At 39.1% G+C, this 23,231-nt stretch overlaps 1 long non-coding RNA gene across 2 annotated transcripts in view; it reads left to right on the forward strand.

The window, feature by feature from the left end:
* Nucleotides 1–23,231, forward strand: part of LOC131273410 (uncharacterized) — a 47,337-nt gene that overhangs the window by 9,346 nt on the left and 14,760 nt on the right. Inside the window, exon 4 of one of the 2 annotated variants that reach the window (XR_009180604.1) lies at nucleotides 62–168. This is a non-coding gene — a long non-coding RNA (uncharacterized lncRNA). Of the gene's footprint in view, nucleotides 1–61; nucleotides 2,406–23,231 lie in introns of those variants that run through there. The other variant, XR_009180603.2, reaches the window with a different exon arrangement.

A 23,231-nucleotide genomic window follows, 5' to 3' on the forward strand; every position in this document is an offset into this window, starting at 1 on the left:
TTATTTGTTGCATGTCACAATTTAGAGCAAGAGCTCAATTAAGTTGATGCATCTCTTGCAGGCAAAAGGAGGGAAGCGGTTGTGTGTCCATCATCACAATTAGTTCCTGTAACTGGAAGACAGTGTTTCCTACAACTGCTTCTTGCTCTGGAATGTGCCCTTGCGCTGGTATGTTATTTAATAAGTGCATGCTGTGGCTCACAGTGAGAGACAGGTGACTGGAGAATATGGACTGATTAATACAAATCCATCACCATTGTTGGAAATACATTTTAACGCACTTACTTTGATTGGAATTAGTGGTAGAAGCTAATAAGAATCATGGTAAAGTTGTCCAGAAGGCACAGTATTGCCCTGGGCAGTAATGATCTGGAAAGATGGGTAAATTCTACTTCATAGATTGATCCTAAATCTTGAAACATAGAGGGGAACATTGATGCTGTTAATTACATTAGAACTCACATGTGATAAATAGCAGCAAACACATCTTAATGAGCACACAACTGCATTTCTCCATCCCTTTGACCCCATCACTAAGTGAGACACCTGAATGTTTAGAGTTTCCAGAACATAGTCCACTGTAGGTGTTTTTGTGAAGGCTGTAGATCCAACTACGGTAGAGAGAGAGCTGGTAAAATACTCTAAGACAATTCTTCTAGTAACTAAGGAGCTCTGGAGTCCCTCCCTTTATTGTGATCATGACCACCCAGATGTCACCTCTTTTTTTCCTCTAGACTTAACATTTTTTTCTCCAGACTTAACATAGCATTTGCTATGTGTAGCTGGTGGGACCATTGTTTGTGGATGTATTTTTACACTCTTTCTGGGCTGGAAACTGCCTAAGCTATGACCATGTCTAAGTCATATTTTAATACTTTTCAACATTTACTATAATATTCTTCCCATGGTAGGTGCTTAAAAACACTCTCGGGAGTATGATACGGTTGGCTTCTTTGGTTTCACCTTGATTTAAGGGCTTATGCCCTATATTGTCTATAGATGTAAAAATGCCTGTGTAACAATGTTAAAAAAATAAAAAGAAGTCACACACAAAGTTTTTTCTTTCCAGTCTCCACCTAAAAAGTTTGAAGTGAAAATTAGATGATAGAGTACTTAAAATTCATTCATTCAACCAACAAATCCTTATTGTGTGCCTACTGTGTTCCAGATATATCAGTGTGCTTTCCCCAACAACAACAACAACAACAACAAAAATCTCTGCCATTGTGGAACTTATATTCTACAAAGGGAACACACAAACAGATCATAGACTCTAGACATGGTAGATATGTTATATAGCATGTTGGTACATGATAAATGCTGTAGAACAAAGAGAACTGGTAAGGGGGATAGGGAATGCTAGAGGATGAGGGAGTCTGCAGTTTTAGATAGTGTGGCAAGTTTTAGATGGTGAGCCTTTTTGAGACAATCTCACAATTCGGAGAAAAAGAAGGGTTAATTTGCATGTTCTGTTACAATTTTCAAAGGTATAATTGAAAGGAATTTCTGTTTGGAATGTAATTTATAAATACAGTTTGTGTGGGTTTTAAATATAATTTGGCTATATATTTTTCTTCAGACTACATTATAACTCTCTTAGAGATAATGAAGAAAGCACATTGAATAATGCAGTAGCAGTAGAGTTTTTATTATAAAGGGAAGATTTATAAGTCTCACAATAAATAGCTTTGAATCTATCCTAATTTTTACAAAAGGTTCAAACTATGTATTATTTATCTAATATGTATCTCTATGGAGTCTCTGTACTTTAGCCTCTCTTTCAGTCCTTATCTAATCCTGCTGGGTGTCGTTTTGCTATTCTAATTTCACTGATTTTTCTCTTTGACTTGTCTTCATAGCATTGCTTTTTGCTTTGTGGTGACTGCTGTGTTAATTAGTAACAAATATTAATTGCATTGTATTTCACCACAGCTCTGTAGTTAAAAGAATAAAAGATCAATTTTCAAAACAAATAAATTAAAAATATGTAAACCCATGACTTAAGATCACCATTTTCCAATGAAATTTTTAAAGCTAATTGTAAGTTCACGAGCAATTGTGAAAAGTAATACAGAGAAATACTGCGTGTGCTTTGCTCATTTTCCCCCAAGGGTGACATTTTGCAAAACTATTATATCACAACCAGGATATAGCACTGACACAATTCTCTGAGCTAATGCAATTTTTCTTGTGTTTATTTGTGTGTGCATGTGTGGTTGTGCATTAAGTTCTATACAGTTTTACCATCTGTGAGAGTTCACCTATCTACCACCAAGGTCAAGAGACTGAAGAATTCCACATCCTACTTCCTCCACCCCTAACTCCTGGCAACCACTAATGTGTTCTCCATTTCTAAAATGTTTCATTTTAAAAATGAAAAAAAAAAAAAAAAGAATCATACAGTATGCAACTTTTGAAATTGTTTCAACTAGCATAATTTGCTGAAGATTCATTCAAATTGTGCGTATTAATAGTTTGTTCTTTTTTATTACTGAATAGTATTTCATGCCATGTATGCACCAGTTTTGTAACCATTCATCCCTTCAAGAACATCTTGAAGAACACTGGGCCTGGTTCCAGGTTTTGGTTCCTATGAATAAGGCTGCTTTGAACATTCTTGTATTGGCTTTTTTACAAACCTAAGTTGTCAGTTCTGAAGAACACTTTTAACTAAGATTCTGAATTTGAAAATTGACCTTGCAGTTTATCATAACATATGTGTCCTTACTTTTCCAGCAGTGAAATTGATTGCCAGTTTTTATTCAAGTTAATAAAGATATAGGAGCTTTCTAAAAAAAAAACCATATAAAATATTTGGCGTAAATATAAGGGAAATAAATTATGTTTTTATTACCAATAATTCCAAAAAATAAATTTGCTTAGGTATTTTATATCAAAGGTTAGAAAGGTTATATGGCAGTAAAATATATTTTGCATTGTCATAAGTAGATATACCTATGTTATCCTGAACATATAAGAGACATTAAATTTCTCGGTCTATCAAAGCAACCCCATTTACCTTATCTTTTCTCAAGATATTTTTTACCTTACACATATTTAATTGTGCTCTTGAATTCATTTTAAAAATTATTTTTTATCATGGTAACATATATACAACATAAAATGTTCCATTTAACCTCTTTTAAGTATATAATTCCGTGGCATTAATTACATTCATGCTGTTATGCTAACATCACCACCATCTAGTACCAAAAGTTTTCCATGAGCCCAAACAGAAACTCTGCACCCATTAAGCATTAACTCCTCATTCTCTCTCTCCCTCTGCCCCTGTAACCTGTAATCTACTTGAAGTTTGTATGTATGAACATATTCAAGTTATTTCAGATAAGTGAAATCATACAATATACATGTCCTTTTGCGATTGGCTTACTTCATTCAACATAATGTCTTCAAGTTCATCCATGTTGTAGCAGGTATCAGACCTTCATTCCTTTTATGGCTGAGTGATAGTCCATTCTATGTACATATAAAATAAGTATATCAATGGACATATGGGTTGCTTACACCTTTTGGTTATTGTGAATAATGCTGCTATGTGCTTTGGTATACAAATATATATTTGAAATCACACTTTCAATTCTTCAGGGTATATACTTAAAAATGGAATTTCCAGATCATATGGTAATTCTGTGATAAATTTTCTGACGAAACACCAATCTGTTTTCCATAGCAACTGCACCATTTTGCATTTTCACCAGCAATGCATGAGGGTTCTTTTGTTACCAGTGGCCAAATACAATTCCTATATGAAATATCTTTATTTCCTAACTCTGAGAGTGGCTATGATCCTACACCTCAAATTCATATATTCACCAAATCTTTTGGTCAATCAAATAAATACCTCATGTACTTAAATGTACTATTTAAAAAATATGTACAGCTATTCTATAATCGAGGGATTACAAATCTTTAGCAACCATTACAGAATTTATGGTAGGTTTTATTATGTTTTCTGAATTACAGATTTTTAAACAGATACCCCTTTCTCTCTTATATACACATACACATGGGCCCACACCCGTGCATACACCTGCACACGCACACCAGTGTCCCAGGCCTGTGGTTCTGATGCAGTATTCCCGAGCTCGGGCCTGATAGTTTGCATTTCTAACAGGTTCCCAGATGCTGCTGATGCTGCTGATCTGGGGACCACACTTTGAGAACCACTGTTTATTACCATCTACTCATCCACTCCTTGATTAACTGAAATTGCTCCCTTGGGTATTAGCAGAGACCATACATGCGCAATTTGATGGCTTTTTCTTGATCCCTTTGATCCTCTTCAATTTCTGCAGTGTCCCACTCAGTTAACAATTCTCTCCCAAAAAGCTCTTTATCCTTAGGGTCCTGCTACCTTGTGTTCATCTGGGTTGTCGTTTTTTTTTTTTTAATTGTCTCTTGCTTTTGCTGACTCTTCTCCTCCTCCCCATACCAATGGCTAAATGTAGTTATTTTGCCAGTTTTTTCTTTGATTTGTTCTCTCAGTCTACTCTGTTCTAGATCAATCATGCCCAATTCTAAGGTTGAACTTCATTTCTAGACAAGTCACTCTTAAATCTCTGGTTTATTTCCACCTGACTGCTAAACTCTAGTAACTCATTTTCAACTACAAGGTATTCACCTCCACCTGAATGATCTACCCTTACCTTTACCATAAAATATTCAAAATATTTGAGTTCAAGGGAGTGGGTGTAGCTCAGTGGTTGAGCACCTGTGCCCCATATATGAGATCCCTGGTTCAATCCTCGGTACCTCCTGAAAATAGATATATTTTCAATCTTGATTTTGATGAGCCCCTTTTCCCCAGTTTCAGATAATGGAAGCCTTATTATTCTTTTTTCTCAGTTTTATATCTTTATGCCTCTTCATTCTAATTGTTATATTTGCTTTTGAATATTGTGCCTCTATAAGACCTTTCACCAGATCCTCTGCCCCTTCTTTCCAATACCATTTACCATTATCAGCTCCATTTGCCCTTAGATCTCATTGATTCTCACACAGATTGTGTCTCTAACTCCCAATTATCCTTTTCTATCTTCAGATTTTGTTTCTCCACTCTATCACTGCCAGATCAGATTTTCTGAAATGTGTCTTTGATCATGGTACTTTCCAGCCTAAAACCTTGACCTAAAGTCCAGACTTCTTACCTATTGCTTGAAGCCTCTTACTCTCTGGATGTAGAGTTTTTAAAATGTACCATGTGCTGTAGTTAAGTAAACTCGTGCAACCTGCATTTTTCTCTGCTTACTGCTTTTGCTCATGTTTATTCTTTCTCCAATTCCAAATTATTACAAAGATGTATTTTTATTTAACAACCACCTTTGAAGCCCTTATTATATGACAAGTACTTTTCTAAGCATTTTATAACTACTAATTCATTTAATCATCACAACAGCCTAATATTATAAGTTGAATTATTATTCCCATTTTACAGAGAATACTGAAGGAAAGAGAAGTTTAAACATTGGCCCATATCACTCAGTTTGTAAGTGGCAGAGCTGGGACTGGAACCAAGACAGCCTGACTCCAGAACCCACTACTTTACTCACTACAACAGTTGAGTCAAAACTGGAAACAGAGATCACTGCCTCTAACTCACATTGATTTTTAAAAGTATAATTATGCTACAAACCATAACAAATAAAGAGAATAAAAAGCTATAGAAGAGAGACTAGTGCTAAAGTCCCAGGAAAGAGACAGGCAGACATCCATCAAAAACTCATGCTTGAAGAATATAATTTTGTCCTTCCAAAATAGGTTGTCATTGGATTTTGATCACTAGCGTCACTCAGATTTTCCTCTAATGTTTATGAAGTGAAAGGAGTCTTTGATTTTTTATAGGCCTTTTATGTTAGGTTTTGGTGATTATTCTGTTTAATACTTTAAAAGCTCAGTATACTTAAAAGTGTAAGAAAAATATATGGCTGCCATTCCTGATAGCCACCATTGGGTTTCCAGCATGGTGGCGTAGGGAACTTGGGAGGAGGTACTAGAACCAGATTGCCTGAGTTCAAGACCAGTCCTGCAATTTACTAGTTCTAGTTCTGTATACAGGTTTTGTTATGTGTAAATTGGAGGTGATAACAGAGTTTTGGGGCTGTTTTGATGAGATGAAGCACTTAAAACAGCATTTGGTATGTATAAGCACTTAAAAATGCTGGTTATCATTCAATAACATGAGCAAAATCATTTTGTAAAATAAAAAAATCAAGCTAATAAATTTTGCTTATAATTTTGCAAGCATAATTGTCAGTGTATTTGCAGTTATTATTTCCACTGCCAACAAAATCTGTGTATCTTGTCTATTTGTAGTGTTGTTTATTTATTTTTCAATATTCTAACACATTCCCTTCTTTACTTTCAATCTATAATAAGTTTCCATGGAATTGGATTATTAGTCTTTGCCATAATATGATGAGCCTTCAGGAAATAAGCTGGAGACTTCTGAGAGTCCCAAGTACAGAACTACAATGATTTTTATTATTGTGATACTGTGATTTTTTAAGACGTCATTCTTATACTGCGCATTTCAAAGTGATTGCTCTTTTGCCCTGGCAGGCAACCTTGAAACAATTTTGTTGAATACAATATGTTATTTTTAATATGAGACAATTAACAATAAAGGACAACCTATACTCTTCAAACAATATTTGAAATTCAGCTTATTTCAGCAAAGAATTGCTCACTGCATTCAAGCCCAGGTGCCCTGGCTCCCAGGCATGTACTCTCTGGCCCACCATGATGCTGGGCATATGGACACTGAGAATCACAGTCTTGGCATTTAAGGAGCTCTGATGCCTAAGTCTTACTCGTATGTCAGTCTCAAGTTTTAGCTATAAATTGATGTCAATGTTTATTCATTTTTTCAGCAAAAATTATGAAGTTTCTACTATGTGGCAGGCACTTTTTCTAAGCTCCAGAATCTAGGATATGGAGAGATGAATGAGCCAGAGATTTTTGAGACACAACCAAAACAAACAAACAATCAAAATCTCTATTAATTCTCATCCTTTCAAATGTTATCACATGGATAATTTCATTGGTCATGATCATCAGCATGTGGAAGGAATTCATTTGGATATTTCCTTTGGGCAACGAGAGAGTTGAAGGGGAGCCTGTCCAGGAGGTCACATGACAAATAAATATGGCATTCATTGGGGTAAGTCACAATCAGGCCCATCTGTAGAGGTGAGAAAGCAAGGAGAGATCAGAAAGCCAGAGAGGGAAGATATTTTAGGTAAGTGTCACGAAGCCAGAGCTGGGGTTGGGAAAACCTGGGAAAGGGTGAAGCCCTGGGTGCTATCTCTTTTATTTGCCAGGATAGAGTGTGTTTCATGAGAAAGGCCCCACTTTAATGCATGAAGGTTGGGAAAAAATGAAGTCTCTTTTGTTTATTCATGTTCTTATTTTGTGTAGTTCCATTTCATGTGTTCAAGATCTGTGGTTATAGGGCCATCATGCCATTTTCCCTCTATGTCTATCCTTGGTTGCTAAGCAGTTAAGAAATACAATTTCTTTCTCAACATTTACCCATGTGGAAATTTGGAAATCTGAGCCAGTGGGGGTTATGCTGTCATCAAGTTATAGGAAATGTGTATAATGGAACACAAAGTCAACTGTACCTAGGTTGAGAAATCATTGTGCCTAAGAATCCAGCTCGAGTTGGCAAGGAAGCCCTCCTCTATAGATAGCAAAATGAAAATCCTCTGAGACCGGTTAACTGAAAACACATTTCATTGAGTTGGGGTTTTGTTATGAAATCAACAAACGTGCACGCATTTCAGGCCAAAGTTATTAAAGCTACCAAGGCCTTGACAAGTTGGCAATTCCTTGATGCCTCTTATTTCCACTGGAATTAGCAGGTTCATAAAATCTCAAAGAGGGACATGTGGGCTAGCCAGAAAACAGGGTAACCTAGGTTGTCTAGCAAGTTTTATTGTAACATTGGGTACTGGTCCAAATCTCAGTGACCTTTGCCTTAAAAGATTATTGCATAAAAGTATTGCAGTCTTCCGGTTTTGCATGATAAGTTAAATGGATATGGGAAATAGTTTCTCTTTTCATTTGCCATTGCCTCTCTTGTTGTGTTTTATTAAATTAATTTTACTTTTATTGAGATATAATTCACATACCATAATATCCACTTTTAAAAAGTATACAATTCAGTACTCATGAGTTTATTCATAAAGTTGCTTAACTGTCCCCACTATCTAATTCCAGAACTTTTTATGATCATGTAAAGAAATCCTATACTTATTAGTGATCACTCCCAATTCCCTTCTCCTCCCAGCCTCTGGCACCCACTAATCTAATTTCTGTCACTATTGATTTGGGTGTTCTGGATGTTTCATTTAATCATACACTATGTGACCTTCTGTGCCTGGCTTCTTTTACCTTGCATAATGTTTTCAGGGTTCATCCAGGTTGTAGCATGACTTAGTGCCTCATTCCTTATTGGTGAATTACATTCCATTGTGTAGACATACCACATTTTGTCCCCTCATTTTATACTGAGGGTATTTTAAAAAGCTATATACAAATGCCATATGCTTTTTTAATATACTAACACTAGCCAAGTAATGTGTGGAATAGCGCCCATCAATTCCTCTTGTGGTTCCTTGGTGATTTTCTTACTTACACATTGACATTACATTGTCATGTTCTTATCCTGCCCTGATTTTGTTTACCCTGCTGGTCAGAATGAGGCTTTGGCTGAGCTCTCGGAATTGGTGACTGATGTTGGTCTGTAGTTGTTATTTTCAGGCTTCACATGAGATTCGGTTTCTGGACAGAAAAGCCCAGAATTTTCTGGACCCATTCACTGAAGATGAGCATTTGCTGGGGCCTGTACTTGGGAAGCATATAATTTTCTCTAAGTCAGGAGCCATCCATGGCATGGGGGTGGAGGAAGTATGTGTGTGTGTGAAAAGAATCATTTTTTCGCTTCTGACAGTCACTCAAGTGGAGCAAAGTCCTTGGAAGTACTTGATGGCCCTGAACATTCTCTGTTTCCTCCTTTCCACTCCCTGAGCCTAAGACGTTCGCAGTCATGCACTGTTCCATTGTGCGGGTAGTACCTAATGGTTCCATGCCTTTAATAAGCTGTCTTGGGGATAAGGGACTCTCAACTGAGACTCAACATGACTGAGTCTGGACAACATCCCAATAGGGTCTTTTATTTCCACAGTTCAGGCAAAGAGTTCATGGTAGGCCTAGTGAGGAGAAGAGGGAACGTTGGTACTGGCTAAAGAAGAGGTGATCAAACCAGAGACACAGTGTGCACCAGTTGGTTGGATAGGTAACATCACCTAGTAGTGGAGGATGCATCCTCATAAATTGTAAGGTGAGGAGCCCTCCATGGATTGATAGGAGGAACAAACATTCTATCACCTGTACCTGTGGAGTGACACTGCACTCAACTATGCTCTTGGGGACACGGCCCAGAGCAGGGAAGAAGGGCATAAGTGCATTTCCACGAGCACAGGCTTGTGTATTATTTAACTTTGCACCCTTCACACCTAACTCAGGGTCTGCCACATAGTAGATGCAACAAAAGCCTGCTGAAACATTTTTTGAAGACTACCAGGGAAGTTTCTGGCTCTGAGTATAACATTCCCTCTTTTTCTAAGTCGTATTTTTTACTATAGAAACAGAATTAGTAAATAAACATATCTCTGAGGATGAACTGAACTAAGAAATCCAGGAGACAGTTGATAGAAGAAATTGCCTTTGTGTGAAGCAAGGCAAGGAATTGGGCCCATTGTTATTATTTAGGTCCAAGTATTTGTGGAATTTAGATGTAAAAGAAAGGCTAAACCTGCTTCAGAACGACATGGGATGAAAATTTAAATCCTAATTATGGGAAAGATGGATTTGCACTGTGTTGACAGTTGCCATGTTGAGTAGGTGAAGAAATGGCTAACAGCAGTTTGCCCTCAGATGGCCTCACTAAGGCTCTATCTGGCACAATTTAGGATTTGAACATCCCTCTCAATTTCTGGGTTTATTTTGTGGTAATTGGCTCAGAAAAGGTCACAAGATGAGTCTGGCCTGACCCTGAAGTTTCAGCTGATGCCAGAGAGATACAGTTGGTGTTTGCTCTCACCTCAGACCACTTGCCTACTCAGGAGAGCAAATGGGAATTGGAAATCAAGCCAAACTATCATTATCCAGTCCTTCCACAAATCTTAGGATGCACAAATATTGCAACAAACCCCCTACGTCCTCAGTGCAGGACTGAGCATGAGCACACATGCAGCGCACTGAGATTGAGGTACCTGCTCTCTGTGTCCTTTCCCTGGACCCTTGGGAAGAATGCCTCTTCTCACACCTAGAAGATCTTTTTAGTCTTTATAGAATTTTCCTCGACTATTTTATAAGGGCAGTCTACCTTGGACACATGATCACACTACAGAAGCACTAAAATACCTTAGACTATCAGAATCAGCAGCCCAGTGTTGGCATTCACCTCTCTGCATCCGACCTGGAACTTGCTAGCTCTGGACCTCCCTCCGTCTTTTCTAAGCCCTCCATAGTCCTGTGCCAGAAATGCTTAAGGTTCCTGAACCCCAAATGCGGCCTCTGAGTATTAGGAGTTTCAGGCTGAAACATGTTGAGTCCTCTCATTCTAGAAACACTCACTGGGCCCTTTCTATGTGAAAGACACCAGGGACCTGATGATTGCTTATCAACATGCCCTTTTGCTATATCACAGTGCTGAGGTTCCCTAAGAAGTTAGGACAGCACATTATGAAACAAGGTTCTCATTTGCTGGAAAAGGGTGGAGAGGAATGAGGGGAGGAACTAGGCTTGGTGACCCATTCGACCTCAAATCCACAACCCTCTTGGCTCCTCCACCTTTGGAGCCATTCGAGGTGGACACTGTAGGCTCAGCAGTGACAGGGGAAGGGACAGGGAGGGTCCCAGAGTAAGAGAGAAGGAGCGTTCCCCGTAGCCTCGCTGCAGATCTTGGGTATAATTAAAATTTGAATTACAACCTCTCATGCAAAAGCACTGGAAAGTTGGATCCAAACCCTTCACCTCACATCAGCAGGGCCTAATTTCACCTGACAACTTTAACAATTTGGAAAAATATCAAACGAAAAACAGGAGGATTATGTTTCCAACATGGTAAAGAGGCTCAGGTAACTGAATAACTTTCTTTCCTTGAATGTATAAATACCCTTATAAGGAGTATGTCCTACTTTTCAGATACCTTGAATTATGTGTTTGTAAAGAAGACTTAGTTTAAAAATGTTTAATTGGTACAGAATTTCTGTTTGGGGGGGGGATGGAAAACTTTTGGTAATGGTAGCACAATATTGTGAATGTAATTAACAGTGCTGAATTACATATTTGAATGTGGCTAAAAGGGGAAATTTTAGGTTGTATATATAGTTCCTAAAATAAAAATTAAAGGAAAAATATAGCATTGTATAACACAAACAGTGAATCCTAATGTAAACTATGGACTATAGTTATTAGAACAATTATAATAATATTTTTTCATCAATTGTAACAAAGGTATCCTACTAACACAACATTAATAGCAGGGGGGTATATGGGAACTCTGTATTTTTATATGATTTTTCTGCAAACCTATAACTTCTTAATGGAAAAAAATATACTTTTTTACATATAACTTGTCCCTATTCCCTCTAAGGAAAATATCTACAGATACATTTATCATCTTATTAGAACTCTGGTTAGAAGTAATATATTTGATTTGATTGACCTTTTTTCCCCCACTGTTAGAAGTTGCTCCTTTATTCCCAAATGTAAAACGCTAGCTTCAAAGTAAATACCTAGCCATCAACACCAAAAAAGGCAAAAAGCTCACAATGCCACAGATTGTAAGGAAGTCTAATCAGGTTTCAGAAATTCCAGTCCAAACAGGCATTCCTAACATATCCCATGGCTGCTCTTTCCTCGAGGCACTCAGCAATGTGCAGCCTTTTGAATTCACTTAAAACTATTAAGAAGTAATTAAGTAGTTCAAGGGTCTTTTTCAGCCTGTCTGAAGTTTGGGAGATGGGCTAAATTAAAGAAAACAAGCACAATCACCTAGGATTGTCTTCCTTTTAGCTGACCTTGCAGGCTAATAAATTCATCCTGTATTTTTCTGCTACTGCCAATTTATGGCCTACAGGAAACTAATCTTGTACAATAACTACCTTCCTGTACTTAGTTCCTAAATAGAGCCAAATGGATTTGGTGGCGGAAGAGCTCCCCGGCAGTTCCTGTGAAACAGTGCTGAGCCCAGCAAGAACTGATAGGGGTTTGATGCTCTTATCGACTCTGATGATATAATTATGTTCTTGTTTTGGCTGCTGTGCACTTAAGAACAAAAAAATAAAAAGCAATACTCTGTACAATGCCTACCACAAAGATTTCAACCTCAAACTACAGAGCACGATGTGGATTTGAGACATGCCGGTTATAGACAGTTCTCGTGAATTTAAGAAGTAACACACACACACACACACACTGGCGATCATATTGCACTGACTTCTTTGATAAGAAATACGTATCTGCCCTGTATATTTTTAAATAATCAGAAAAGGTTGTGTTTTGTAAGAAGCTGATGAAAGAACTGTGTCCTCATTTCTAAGTCAGATGCTTTGTTTAGGGGAGAGTGAGAGAAAGGAAAAAAACCTCAGCAGCTGATCACTGATAAAAAGTGATTTTATTCTGAAGTCATCTGAGCACGGTGAGTGTGTTAACAGAGTAGATTAGATACATGACGCAAACACTTCACATGGGGCCATTATGGATTATCATTAAAGATGGCATTGGTCCGAATATTTCTTCGGTACAGTGCAGTTTATCAGTCTGGACAATGGCAACAGCGTCTACTGAGCCAGCGGAATCCAAAGTTAGGGATTTATTCAATTGTAGTTTATACTCGGGTTGAGACAGGTGTAGATTAAAACAAGGGAATGTTCCCTAAAGGCAGGATAACCTGTGTGATCTGTGGGATACCTTTTCGGGGCCACAAATAAACGATCTTGGGAAACTCAGAGTTTGTTCTTTAAAGAAACCTACAGTATTTCGTCTTTGGTAAGACACGGCTCCTCACGCATGCTGCTTCCGATGCCGGATGCGGATGCGCTCTGGTTACGGATCCTCACTGACCTGATGACTTCACTTCTACATTGATCGGTCCCGTGAGGATGGCATCGACTTCCTGTGTTAACGTAGAGTGTAGTTCTAGAGCTTTAATGAAGCAGCAAAGAGAAATAGAGCCTTCTACAAAAGTCACGAAATACCACTCTGACCAAGGGACCAGGCCAAGGATGAAAGGAAGGCATAAATAATCTCTTTCTCAATGGGGTCAAATTAGAATCACCTGTGGAGTTTTATACTTGGCGGTGAGGGGACCCCAGCCTAGACTTATAGAATACTCCAGCCTGGGCTTCTCTGGCCAGCCTTCCATAAGGGACTGATTGTGCTTAGCAACCAGGGTTGAGAACACTTGCACTTTGCCATTAAATACCTGAAGATGTAGTTTATGTATGCCCTGTGTTGATAAAGCTCTCACTCACTTTCCAGGCACTATGAAACAAGAAGCAATGGCAGTATGTCAGGCAGGTGGCTCAGCTTCCTACTGATTATGGGCAAATTCCTTCTCTCAATTATGCTGTCTCCAACAATAAAATGGGCATATCATATGTACCTTGTAAGAATATTGTGAGGATTAGGGGTTATGAGTGCATAGGAATAAAAATATCTCTTAATATCTGCTATAAACCAGACATGTTTTTTAAAATCTTAATTTTGCCAATATTATCATTATCACCATGAGTGATATCATAGGACTTTTGTATGATTCAAATGGTGCCTTCAAATTGTGGAAATTCTCTGTGAGATTGGACAGAAAGGACTGAAGGTGCTGGTGTGGGTTAGAATGAATGAGACAAGGATTACTGGAAGTGGATAATAAAGAGCTCAAGAACTAATTTTTAAAAATAGTCCTGCTTTACCCTCCTTAAAGTAATTAGGATAATAATATGTATGCTTTATGTTTTTGCAGTGCTTTATGGTTTCCATATCCCCTTCATGTCACTGTCTATTTCAAAAATTGGAACCTAAATGGAAGCCAAGACTAGGTGAATGTGAAGGGCACCATTCATACCCCAGATTGGCAAGGATAGTTCCAGATTATTATCAAGAAAGAGAAAGCATCAACAGAGTTAGATGTACATCCCTCAAGAGGAGCAGACATAGCAAAGGAATAGGGACAAAATTCCATCAAGAAAAACAGCTCAAGAACTGGGAAATGCTCAGCTCTGACTCATTAGTTAACTGTAGATAGTAGATGTTCAGGATCCATCCATTGTATTTTTAGCCTTTCATTTCCTATCCTAAGACATATATTGAAACTGCATTTCTGAACAGATTAAATGGCATTCTAGATATGAAAGCTTCTTGCAGCTCCATATTAGTTCCCCAGTAAACTTTAATTCTCTGCCTTGTTCCCTTTTCAGTGCCTAGCACCACGGCGGCACTCAATGCATATTGGTGGGACGAATGGATGAATGAATAAATAAATGAATTAATGCTAAAGGGCTACAGCCCAGATCCCTGAATTCCTACTGTAGGAATCTCTATTTTCTCACATCTCAGTTTCCTGCTGTGGCAAGGAGGCGTGACTCAACCTCTGCTCAGATAAATGTGAAGGAGACTTCCTTTGGTCACAGAGAGGTAAGAGGCAACAAAATATTAACACTCAAGTTAAAAGCAGATTGACTCATTATTTAGCAACAACAGGCTAGCCATGATGCTACATCCCTGATGCCAGCATAAACATGCCCCTCTTTCATATCCATGGTAATATTTTCCATATTCTGCTTTGAGATGCAATTAGTGAGTGGTCTTAAAGAATATAATGACTCTATGTTCATCATATATATATTTGAAAGAAAAGACTCAAGCAAGAATAAGGAGTCTTGCTTTGCAAAGCTGAGTGGCTGAGGTGAAGCTCGCCAATAGTGGGTTTATTGGAGTCAAGGTTTGAGTCGCAAGGCGAGGTATGAATTTACTTGCTTGAAATGATGATTCTAAGAAGTAGACTTTAAAGCATGGAAAAAAAGTTAGAGAGACTAGAAAAGAAGAAATAATGTCTATTCCCAGGAAGGGTGACGAGAATTGTCCTGAAGTTCACAGTGATGCATGGAGTGGGAATGAACCTAGGAACATTTTTTCTACCACCTCTGGATATTTGAAAAAAAAGCTATACTTAAGTGTATTCTTTCTGTTGCTAGAGGGTTCTACCATTATAAAGCCCATACAAATTAATGAAAACCTTAAAATAAAAACCTGGGAGGCAGGGCAGTGCAAAGCCTTGGAACTCAGATCGTGAATGAGGAGACAATGCTCCACTCACCACTTACTAGTTGTGTGATCTTAAGCAAGTCCAGTCAATGTTTTGTGTTTTTTTTTTTTTTGGCTTCAGATTCCTTATCTATAAGCTAGAAACAATAATTGTACCACCTTTCTGGGATTATTGTGATGGTTAAATAGTGGATGACTTTTGCCAAGTTATTTAACCTTTCTAGGCATTGGGTTTCCCATCTTCCATAGGGAGGGCAAATACTATTCACTTCGCAGGATTGTTGTGAGGCCCACAGGAGATGTCTGAGAAGAGGTTGCTCTCATCCTTGGTCCTCAGATTCTCTGATCTCTTCTCATTGGATGTTCTTTTGGCTCAATTACAAGAACAGAAATTTCTTGACCCACTCTGATTGAGTCAGTCAGTCTTTTCCAGGCCTCCTGGGTTGTCAGTGGGTGGATATCATCTGTTGGTCTCATGCCCTTTATTTAGGATGTTGGCAAACTCCAGGGTTTTCAGCACCATGCAATGCACTGGCATTACAGATGTGCCTGTCTCATTACATCTAAGATCCACGTGACCTGGGAACTACTCCATGTCAAACTGCAATACCCCAAGTGACTTTAGAAGCTACCACTGTGGGATGGGGTTTTATTTTTACCAGAAGTTCTTATCCTATTTTCATGCAGAAAGGTACCAGTTCTATGTAGTCTGAATTTTTTAAAACAGTCTATTTAGAGAAAAGTTGCAAGTTTAACACACATGTTTTCCGTGAACATTTTGAGAATAAATTGCCTACATGATCCCCATCATCCCTGAATACTTTAGCATGTATTTCCTACTTCCTACAAACACAAATCTCCTACACAGCCAGAGTAGAAGCAACCAAGTCAGGGAATTAACAATGATGTATTGTGATCACCTACACTTCAGACCTCTTTCTTGTTTGTCCCCCCAAGTGTCTTTTGTATCATGTGTTGCATTTAGCTGCCCTGTTCCTTTAGTCTCTTTCTACCTAGAAAAATTCCTCAGCCTCTCCTTGACATTCACCACCTTAACACTCTTGATGATTACAGGGTAGTTATTTTGTAGAATTTTCCTTCATTTGGATTTGTCTGATCTTTCCTCATGACCAGATTCAGTTTCTGCATCCTTGGCAGGAACCTCACAGAAGCAATGGCATGTGCTTCTCATTTCACATGATCAGGTGGCACAGTTCAGCTTTGTCCCATTACTGGTGAGGTTTGTTCTGATCATGGTTGAGGTGTGGCTGCCAGCCTTCTTCATTCCTTTTCCTTTTTGTAATTTTTTTTTTTTTTGGGGGGAAGGGACTACTTTAAAACTATGTGACTATCCTTAAGCATTTAATTTATTCCTTTGTCTATATTAGTATGGATTTGTGGTTTCCAATTTTATTCAGTGGAGTATAATCTGTTATCATTTATCTTGATGCTCAAATTTCCTCAGATTTGGGAGAATCTGGGACTGGGAGCCTCTTGAAGCTGGCCTATGTGTCATCCTTCTATGAGCACTTCCTTACTTTCTGGCATGATAAGATTGTCAGCTTGTACCTTTCCTGCCCTGGACCTTAAATCAGCCATTTCTCCCTCTCGTCTTTCTTAGTGGAGAATGGGATTTAGATGTTGCGATCTGGGTTCTAGGTGTGCTGCCCCAGGGCCATCTCAGTGGACAGAACTAGGCAATCTCTGCATACACATGCATATACATGTTTACATCAATGCTTATTTCAAATATATCTATTTATATTGAAAATTCAAGTTCATGCCAATACCTGCAATTCAAGATCAACACCGTAGGGTACATTCGAGCTTTTTCCCGTTCTATCTTTGTAACTTCTTTCTCTAACAGAGTGCCATTTTCCATTGCCACCTTTCCCCCTTCCCCTGTACAGAAGCTCTCTAGATTCTGTATGGTGTCATAAACCCAGGACTGGACAGTGCCCCATGAGGGCTTCCTTCCCACCCTGTTAGTACTGGGACACCTCTGTCTAGACCATTCCCTTACTAGGCAGCTCTCCTTACTCTGCACCCATCAGCTCCCCTCCAGCTGCCACTCTGCTTCAAATCCCTCTCCTTGTCCTGATCAGCATCTGACACCCCATGATGGTCTGTCTCCCTTTGTTGCAATCTCCTCACCCTACTCAGACTCCAAGTCCTGGCACCTACCCTTCTCCAGAGGGACCCCATCCTCATGCCAATAGAGCTCTGTTACCTTATACAGGGCCATACCTTATAAGAACACTCTCCTCACCCAGCTTGGGCAGCATTAAACCTCATCAGATGTTGTCCTCAACTTGTTTGGCTCCTACACTTGCTGTGGTCTTCTGTGGTGCTCCTCTACCCCATGTGGTCACCTACCTTGCTCAGATGCATGTAATACCTTTAAGATTGAATTACTCAGTAAAGGAAGGATAGTAAAAAGAAGAGGAAGACCTGAAAAAATTATTTAACTAGTTAGAGAAAATTTCTAGAATACAGTGTTAATTTGAATTTACCAGTGAAATGCCTACAAAGATTGGTCAGGATAAGGTATCTTCTCACCCAAATTTGTGAACGGCATATTGATCAAAGATGTATCTGGAGATGGATGGTAGGGGCTCTGGGAATAATTCCGTCTCCCAATTTTTTGATAGAAACTCTGCGACAGTAATAGAGCCAATAACCTCCATTTAGTGTTCTGTAATTGGACATACTCTGCTAGCCATAAAGTATCAGCATTCACCCTGGTGGGATTGGGGTTCAGAACTGATGTTCTCAAGAATTTCCCCCGTAGCCCTCAGAAACAAGCTGTATCCAGAAGTCGGGGCTTCTGTGCTTGCTTGGTATGCTCATTCTGCTTTTGCATTAGCTAAACACTTTAATATGCAGTAACTTGTTTAGTACACTGCACTTGGGATTAATGTTTACACAGGAAATGACAATGAGCCAGCCAAAGGAATCCTGATCCCAGTAGCTATTTAGCAAGGTGGCATTGTGTAGCTAGAGATGTGAAACAGCCACTGAGAAAGGGCTGACTCAAGGAGAGATTTACTCAGGCATTAATCAGTTCTTTTCCTTCCCAAGGCATTGAGTTCCAGTTTTTCTTGTATAGTTTATAGATATTGGCAATCATTTTAAGAGAGCATTTTCAAGGAAAGCTACCTCCAGATAAAGAATGAATTATGTGATAAAGTGGATATTTTAAAATCAAGCAGAAAAAGACATTTTTGTTCAATAAATAATGCTAGGACATAAGTTAGTAGTTGTAAGAACAAAACAAGACAAAGCAAGGAACAGAAATATTTGGATTCTTTCTTCAAACTAAACATTTAAAAAATCCAGATAGATTAGACAGTAATAAAGAAAAAAGAAATAAAGATCTAAATTAAAATATGGGTAGAAAGTAACTAACCTCGGGTAGATGAATTTTAAACATTAAGCTAATTGATGAAACCACAGAGGAAACATTCATAGATTTGACTATGCAAAAATGAAATGCAAAAAGTTAAACTAACAAATATGAACAGCAGGTACAAAATTAAAAGGCAAATATAAACTGAGTAAATATTTACAATATTTTGGACAAATTGTTAGTTGCCTTATTTCATGTAGATCTGTTAGCAAGCAATAAAAAATGATAACTACCTGTATTAGTTAGAATTCTCTAGGGAAACAGAGCTGACAAGAGATAACTGTAAATAGTATAAGATTTCATAAAACTATCTCATGAAACTATCCAAATTCTACAGGGCAGGCTACAAACCAGGGACTCTAATGAAAGTCCTTGGTGAGTTCCCAGGAGATGCTGGCTGTCTGAAATAGACAATGGAATTCTCTCTGAATGCTGAAATCCCCCTTTAAGGTCTTCAACTGATTGGATGAGACATTGTTCACTGCTGACAGCAATCTCCTTAGTTGATTGTAGATGTAACCAGCCATCTATGCAATCAACTCACTGATAATAAAGTTCATGAAATGTCCTTGTATTACAATTAGCCCAGTGCTTGCTTGACAAAGTGACTGGGCACCATTACCTGGCTGAATTGACACATTACCCTAACCATCTCAGTTCTCCCTGTGTCAACTTGGCAGCCATACATATCACCTTAAATCATACTTAGTCTCTAAATAAAAACAGAAATGTACCAATTCCCTCCAGAATAAGGTACAAGTCTTTGAGTAATATTCACCCTTAGATTTGACATCCTTAAATACGATGACGTGAAACTAATACAACTTATGTCATATGATAAGGGTAAAAGTTAGAGAAAAAAACATATTTGTTTTATGTGCACACACACACACACACAGTCATAACAAAACAAGGAAGACCAGTGAATTCCATGAGCATGTGCCCATTCTTGTAGCATATAATTTTCTGTGCAGTGGGTTCCTTGATTAGCTGTAGTGCTGTGTGGATTGCCATGGCAGTGGATAAGACATTTGGTAAGTCTATAGATGGTAGTTTTGGAAGAAGCATTGCACGCAGGGAACGCAAACTTACATCTGGAGTATGTGTCTATTCCAGTTAGAACAAGTGGCCCCTTCCATGTTGGAAGTGGCTCAATGCAATCAAACTGCCTCCAGGTGGCAGGCTGATCACCTTGGGGAATGGTGCCATATTGCAGGCTGAGTATGGGTCTCTACTGCTGGAAGATTAGGCACTCCGATGTAACTGTAGCCACGTTGGCTTTGGTGAGGGATTTGTTGCTGATCCTTTGGATGATCTCCATCCTTACCACCATGGCCACTTTGTTCATGAGCCTATTGAGCAATGGCAGAGATGACTGGGGAAAGACTGAGTGCTAGCCACAGAGTGGGTTACCTTATCCACTTGATCAGAAGTCACCCTCTGCTGAGTATTCACAAGGGACACAAATAATTTCAGGTTTTTTGCCCATTCAGAAATGTCTGTCCACAAACCTCTTCCCTAGAACTTTTTGCCACTAATTCCAATCATGTTCCTTCCAATTACTAACCATACAATCAAATCATTGCCAACAGCCTGAGAATCAGTGTACAATAACATCTCTGGCCATTTATTCTTCCAAGCAAAATGAACAACCAGGGGCACTGCCTGAAGTTCTGCCCACTGGAAATATTTGCCCTCACCACTGTCCTTCAGGGGCATTGCAGAAAGATGTTGCAGTGCTGCAGCTGTAAAATTTTGGGTGGTACTTGTATAATGTGCAGATTCATCTGTAAACCAGGCCGGAGTTTTCTCTTCCTCAGTCAACTGATTGTAAGAAACTCCCAAAGGGCCATAGCTATAGGCTAGGAAAGAGAAGGGAATGTGACAGGAGTGGTAAACATGGGCATTTGGCCACTTCCTCATGCAACTTACGTGTGTCTTCAGGACCTGCTTTAGTCCCATCTCGTATATACCACTTCCACCTTATTATGGGGTGCTGCTGTGCAAGAGCAACTTTATGGTTTGGTGGATAAGACAAAACCCAGTTCATGATAGGCAACTCAGGTCTCATGGTAACCGGTTAAGCGTTCAGTCTCTACTAAGGCCCAGTGGCAGGCCAAAAGCTGTTTCTCAAAAGGAGAGTAATTATCTGCAGAGGATGGCAGGGCTTTGTTCCAAAATTCTGATGGTCTGCCTTGTGATTCTCCTATAGGGGCCTACCAAAGGCTTCAGATGGCATCTCTATTTTCCACTAACACTTCTAGCACCATTGTATCTGATGGATCATATGGCCCAAGTGGCAGTGCAGCTTGCACAGCTGCCGGGACCTGTCACAGAGCCTCTTCTTGTTCTGGTCCCCACTCAAAACTAGCAGCTCTTCTGGTCACTCAGTAAATGGGCCTGAGTAGCACACCCAAATGAGAAATGTTTTCTCCAAAATTGTAGGAAGGGCCAGATGTAACAGTTCGTCCTTCACTTTTGAAGGGATATCTTGACATGCCCCACACCATTGGACACCTAGAAATTTCAGAGGTGGAAGGCCACTGTATTTTGTTGAATTTATCTCCCATCCTCTCTCACACAAATGCCTTGCCAATAAGTCTAGCATAATTGCTATTTCTTGCTCACAAGGTCCCATCAGCATGATATTATCAATATGATGTGATATCAGTGTGTGTGGGAGGAAGAGATGGTCAAGGTCCCTGCAGACAATATTATGACATAGGGCTGGAGAGCTGATATACACCTGAGACAGTACAGTGAAGGCATATTGCTAGTCTTGCCAGCTGAAAACAAACTGTTCCTGGTGGCCCTTACTAATGACAATTGAGAAAAAAGCATTTGCCCAATCAATAGCTGCATACCAGGTACCAGGAGATGTGTCGATTTGCTCAGGCAATGATACCACATCTGGAACAGCAGCTGCAATTGGAGTCAACCAGGTTTTAAGTTTATAATAATCTGCTGTCATCCTCCAAGATCCATGTGTTTTTGCACAGGACAAATTGGAGAGTGCAATGGGGATATGGTGGGAATCAACCATCCCTGCATCCTTTAAATCCTTGATGGTGGTAGTGATTCCTGAAATCCCTCCAGGAATCCAGTATTGCTTTTGATTTACTATTTTGCTAGGTAGGGGCAGTTCTAGTGGCTTTCACTTGGTCTTTCCTACCATAATATCCCTCACTCCACAAGTCAAGGATACATTGTAGGGATTCTGCCTGTTACTGAGTATGCTATTCCAAATATGCATTTTGGAACTGGGAAATAACCACAAAATGGGTGACCCACTGTGAAATGGACCTGAGCTAAAACTCCATCCATCACCAGATTTCCATAAGCCCCTACTCTGACTGGTGGACCACAGTGATATTTTTGGTCTCCTGGAATTAATGTCACTTCTGAGCCAGTGTCTAATAATCCCTGAAATGTCTGATCATTTCCTTTTCCCCAAAGCACAGTTACCCTGGTAAAAGGCTATAGGTCTCTTTGGGGAAAGCTGGGAGGAAAATTAACAGTATAAATTTTTGGCACTGTAAGAGGATCCTTCCCCAAGGGGACCTGGCCTTGCCCTCATTCAAGGGGCTCTGGATCTGTAAACTGTCTCAAGTCTGGAAATTGATTAAAGGGCTGTGACTCTCTGTTTCTGTAATTCAGTTTGAGGTTTTGTTCACTCGACCTAGAACTCTTGAGCTTATACAGATTAAATAGGAATTTAGCAGACTCCCCATCTATTTCACATCTAGGTACCTCATAAGCTATTAGCCAACACCATAGTTCTATGCATCTCAGGCTCTTGATTGCTGCTTTGAGTCTGCCTTTCATTGTGGTAGCCATGCCCACCTTGTCTTTGGTGGTTATGTGTTGCTACTTAGTTTCTGCCAGCCCAGTATCTGATCATCCCCATAGTGTTTAAGGATTCTAATTCCATTACAGCAGTTCCCACGGTAATATTTGGACTACAGAGAACAGTAACCACAGAGCTCTTCAAGGAAAATAGAATTAATCTCAGAAATTTATTCCTTACAGTCCTGGTGAAAAGGTGTGTCCTCTGTACATTCTCGGAGTGGGTGGGCAGGTCTTAAATGCATTCTTGCATTCCGATCTCTCTAAGTCTTTGGATCGCCTCATCTACAGTATACCAGATTTAACCAGGGGTTCTTAACCTTTTTTGCTCCACAGACCCCTTTGCCAGTCAGGTGAAAATCATGGACCTGCTCTCAGAATGTAGCTGCAGATAGTTTTATGACACTCAACTGGCATCGGGTCTAATGACCACCATAATTTTCAAGTATGGATGAGTGTAAGTGATTTTTTGAGATATGCAACAATGGTAATGTGATACAAAATGAATCCTACTGTAATTTATTGCATATATTCATAAGTGAAGGAAATGCTAGATTTCAGTTAGAGGGCAGTGTAAATAAAGATAATAAGTTGATTTTTTTCAATTCAAGCTCACAGACCT

This window comes from Dasypus novemcinctus, chromosome 15, assembly GCF_030445035.2.
Source record: "Dasypus novemcinctus isolate mDasNov1 chromosome 15, mDasNov1.1.hap2, whole genome shotgun sequence".
Classification (NCBI taxonomy): Eukaryota; Metazoa; Chordata; class Mammalia; order Cingulata; family Dasypodidae; genus Dasypus; species Dasypus novemcinctus.